This window comes from Cnephaeus nilssonii (genome assembly GCF_951640355.1).
Source record: "Cnephaeus nilssonii genome assembly, chromosome: 1".
Lineage (NCBI taxonomy): Eukaryota > Metazoa > Chordata > Mammalia > Chiroptera > Vespertilionidae > Cnephaeus > Cnephaeus nilssonii.
In genome coordinates this window covers 97,954,377-97,959,210 of record NC_137072.1, presented here as the reverse complement: position 1 = coordinate 97,959,210, position 4,834 = coordinate 97,954,377, and the positions used below count along the sequence as shown (strand labels likewise).

Sequence of the window (4,834 nt, the reverse complement as noted above, 5' to 3'; positions counted from 1 at the left end):
GACATGTGGGCTCTAATGAACAAAATAAACTGGTGAACAAGACAGATCCAGAGTCAAAGAAGCATGGAATAAACCACGGCATCTCAGAGGAAAGGCGGCAGAGGTAGAGTGGGTGGGAAGAGATCAGTCAAAGAACTTGTATGCATACATGCATAATGCATGGACACAGACAATAGGGTGGTGAAGTCCTGGGGCAGGGAGTGGAAGCAGGTTAGAAGAGCTCAATGGGGGAAAAAGAGGGACATATATAATACTTTCAACAATAAGGATTTTTTTTTAAAAAAGATGAGGCTTTCAATGTGTGCATGGTTCATAGTAAGCATCAAATAAATAGATGCTAAGAACTGTAACTCAGGTTTTTCTGAAAGGTATTTTTATAGGGATTTTAAAGATGGGGCTTACCAAAATTGTTTGCATATGTTAACATTTAGTGTTTCTTAGGTTTAATTTATTTCTGCAACATAAACAATTGTTACAACAAGGGGAAAAAAAATCCCTAGGAGCCTACCTCTTGAAGACTTGTTGTGAACACACACCCAGAAATCACTTCTCTACCTTAGGAGAGCTGGCGAAGATTAATGAGCTGTTTCTTTGGGTTCAAGTTTTCCACATGCACGGAGTCCACTATGGTGATGTAATTAATTTCACAACACCAGGGTTTTGTCATCCCACATTCCCGGGCCACGCAACTATGATAAGTATGCTTTAATTAAGCTTCAAAATGTGCCACTGTTGTTACAGGGTGCAGCTGGAGCGCAGACATACCTCTGTGGACCATAATCATTTTAATATGCAGCTGGGGATGCTTAATAATAGAACATTTACATGAAAGCCACCTGAGTTGGTGTGTTAAGTTCTTCAAACTTTTAATAAATATTTATGTATAAAGAAACAAAAACAATGTGGGGTGTTCATGAGCTTGTGTTTCTGTTATAACTTGCAGAGGGCAATGAGGTGTGCCCCAGGGTTAAGGAGGGGGAGGGCCTTCCTAAGTGATTCTCCTGGACTCCCAGCATTAAACCTGGCAAGCTCCTAGGTCATTGCTTTCCTCTGAATACAGCTGAGAATGATCTTTCTCTTAGGACGTAGGGACAAAGAAGCAGACCAAATAGAGTTGCTTTGATTTGATGTGCATGATTCCAACTCTATAAACTTAGCCTGGCTGAAACTGTTTCAGTGGTTGCTTTAATCGTGGTTCAATAACAAAGGGAATAGGTATATTTATTCAAGGGTTCAAAGTAATGAATGTAGTTGTCTTGTCCTTTGATTCAGCATTCAGTTCAAATCTCTACTGGTGACTTGATAAAAAATTAGGGTGAAATAATGTAAGTTAGTGCAATGAGTAAGTGCACAGGTTCCCATCCTCAGCATTTATTTCTTGCACAGTCTTAGATAAACTACCAACAATCCCTTGTCCTCAGTTTCTCTCACTTAATAGGAGTAACTGTCATATTTATTTCACGGACTTGTTCTGAAGATGAAAATAAATAATAAAAAGTTCTTGGTAACGTGGGAAGCATGGAACAAGCATTCTGTTAATGGTAGCGATGAGCATTTAAATGGTAACTGTGAGAGTGGTGAGGGCATAGACCTGAGATGAACTACATAAACCTTTTTTTTTGTAGCAACCCAATATATTAAGAAAATGAAAAAAAATATATGTTCAAAGATCATATTTATATCCCTGATACTCTGGAGTCAGATAGGATGAAGGGTAGCTTTTTCTCTATCATCACACACGTGTTCCCTTGCCTCAGAGCAGTGTTACTAGATGGAGGTAGTGAATTCTAGGCTACGTTAGGGGAAGGATGCTGGAAAGGAAACGTGACAGATATGCAGCCGGTGGCTTTTAGGTAGGAGGAATGCAGTGTTGTTAATAGCAGACATGCCGGAGGATATGTTTTGGTTGCTTCTGAAAACCCCGGGGAAAAGATTAGACTTCTGCAGGCCTGTGAAGAGTAGGGATCCATGGTCCCTTGGTGAGAGTTGAAAACTAGGAACAGTATCTTTTATCAAAGACAAAAATACTTCTGGCCACACTAGATATGTGCACAGAACCATTTTCTGCAAGGGCTATGAAGTTTGGACATGGAGCATAACAGAGGCGACTGAAGTGAAGACAAGTTTGTCTTTTTAAACTTTCTGGATTTCATATTACCATAACTGTAGAGGAACCCCTAAAATAACTTAGAGGAAGACTTGGAAAATCAAAGCAAGAAAAAGAATTGGAGCCAACTCTGCTCCCAAAATAAATTATACTCAGGATTTTTTTTTTCTTTTTTTGCAACAAATATTCAGGATCCTAGAAGAGAAGCAAAAAAAAAAGTTTAGGGCAGGGAATGATAACAATAATGGTAGCTTCTTCCTACTAATGGAGTTCCTGATTTCCCTAAATTTTTGGATCAAGGATGAGCTCAGTAGAATGAATAAGAATTGGTCTTTATTTAGTTGATATTAAGCCAAAGATAGTTACACTCCAAATTATTTAATGACAACTAAATACTTCTCCAGATTTAAAAAAAAATCATTTATTCCTAGGCTTAATATTCTGGGTTTCATTAAATTATTTTTGAATGAAGAAAAGTTTCCGAGTGAACCTTCTCTTGTAAAAAATAAGTGAAATTATTTTCCATGTATACAGCTCTTAGATATTCTTGAGAGACTCTCATTCATACAGGCCTAAGAGCTTTCATGTGGAAATTATTGTGTTGGTGGAAAACTGGCTCAAAATAAAGAGTTGGTCAGTTGGACACATGCCTTCTCCATGGCTAGGAGAGGGAATAGTGATATAGACACTGGAACAGAGGTCACTTTTTAATTCAACTTCCATTGTTCACCAACAAAAGAGGAATACATTGAGATTTCAAATTCTGTTGTGTTCTGTATAGCTGTAGAAGCCAAGAACACATGAGAAATGTACTTCAAAGTATATACTTGGCTTCTGTTCTTCCAACTGTCTAATACCAGGCTATAATTTTTTTAAAATTTCAGTTAATTGAGGAAAATAATAAATAAGATTTGAGAATAGCTTGAAAAAACTCATAACACAGAAAGTACAAAGTAGAAATGTTATCAAATGCAATAAAACATTTTATTACAATCTCAGTGCTTAGGTTTTTATCTGCAGCTTAAACATAGCTGAAACATGACTTCAATTATTAGTAAAAGTATAAGAAGGTAAAATTAAGAAAGGAGAGGCAAAAGAATATGCTGGAGAGTAAGATTAGGAGACATAGAAGTCTTTTTTGTAGCACCTTGGAGGATATCCGCTGCTCCGGGATGAAGCTCAGCATCTCTTTCCCAGCCACTGGCTGCCAGAAACTCATTGAAGTGGATGATGAACGCAAACTTTGTACCTTTTATGAGAAGCATATGGCCACAGACTTTGCTGCTGATGCTCTGGGTGATTAATGGAAGGGTTATGTGGTTCAAATCAGTGGTGGGAATGACAAATAAGGTTTCCCCATGAAGCAGGGTGTCTTGACCCATGGCCAAGTCCGCCTGTTGCTGGGTAAGGGGCACGCTGTTATAGACCAAGGAGAACTGGAGAGAGAAAACGCAAATCTGTTCGGGTTGCATTGTGGATGCCAATCTCAGTATTCTCAACTTGGTCATTGTGAAAAAAGGGGGAGAAAGATATTCCTGGTCTCACTGATTCCCCTGTGCCTCATTGCCTGGGGCCCAAAAGAGCTGGCAGAATCCGCAAACTTTGCAATCTCTCTAAAAAGATGATGTCCACAAATGTGTTGTGAGAGAGCCTCTAATGAGAGAAGGTAAGAAACTTAGGACTAAAACACCCAAGATTCAGTGTCTTGTTATGCACGTGTCCTGCAACACAGACTCAGGCATATTGCTCTGAAGAAACAACGTACCAAGAAAAATAAGGATGTGGCTGCAGAATATGCTAAACTTTTGACTGACAATGAAGGAGACCAAAGAAAAACGCCAAGAACAGATTGACAAGAAACATAGACTATCGTCTCTGAAAGCTTCTACCTCTAAGTCTGAGTCCAGTCAAAAATAAGATTTTGTAACTAACAATAAAGAAGAGCAAAAAAAACACAAGTGTGACATAGAAGACAGAACAAAGTGTTACATACATACATGCGGGCTCCTAGATCAAAATATGCAAATAGTAGACATTCAAAAATTAGGTTATTTGTCTTTCTCTGTCTGACATTTCACTTAGCATAATACCCTATAGGTTCATCCATGTTGTCACAAATGGTAAGATTTTATTCTGTTTCATTGATGAGTAATATTCCATTGCATATATGTCTACCTCTTTTTTATCCATTTGTCTATTGATGGATACCTAGCTTGCTTTTATATCTTGGATATTGTTAATAATGCTTCAATGAACATAGGGGTGCACATATCTTCGTGAGTTAGTGTTTTGGATATATACCCAGAAGTGGAATTTCTGGGTCATATGGTAGTTATATTTAAAATTTTTGAGGAACCACCATACTGTTTTCCATAGTAGCTACACCAATTTACAATTCCCAGTGTTCCTTTTTCTCCACATCCCTGCCAACACTTGTTGTTTGTTGATTTATTGATGATAGCCATTTTGACAGGTGTGAGGTGGTATCTCATTGTGGTCTTAATTTGCATTTCCCTGATGATTAGTGATTTTAAGCATCTTTTCACATGTCTGTCAGCCATCTGTGTTCTCTCTTTGGAAATATGTCTATTCAGGTCCCCTGCTCATTTTTTAATCGGATTTTTGTTGTTGTTGTTGTTTTGATTTCCTTATATGTTTTGGATATTAACCCCTTCTTTTATGTATCATTGGAAAATATATTTTCCATTCAGTAGGCTTTTGTGTTTG

General features: G+C 37.8%; 1 pseudogene across 1 annotated transcript; it reads left to right on the top strand.

The window, feature by feature from the left end:
• Positions 1-3,279: 3,279 nt before the first annotated feature.
• LOC307098795 (small ribosomal subunit protein eS6-like) lies at positions 3,280-4,024 on the top strand (annotated as a pseudogene). Its single transcript has one exon. The product of its transcript is annotated as a small ribosomal subunit protein eS6-like (transcript).
• Positions 4,025-4,834: the final 810 nt, after the last annotated feature.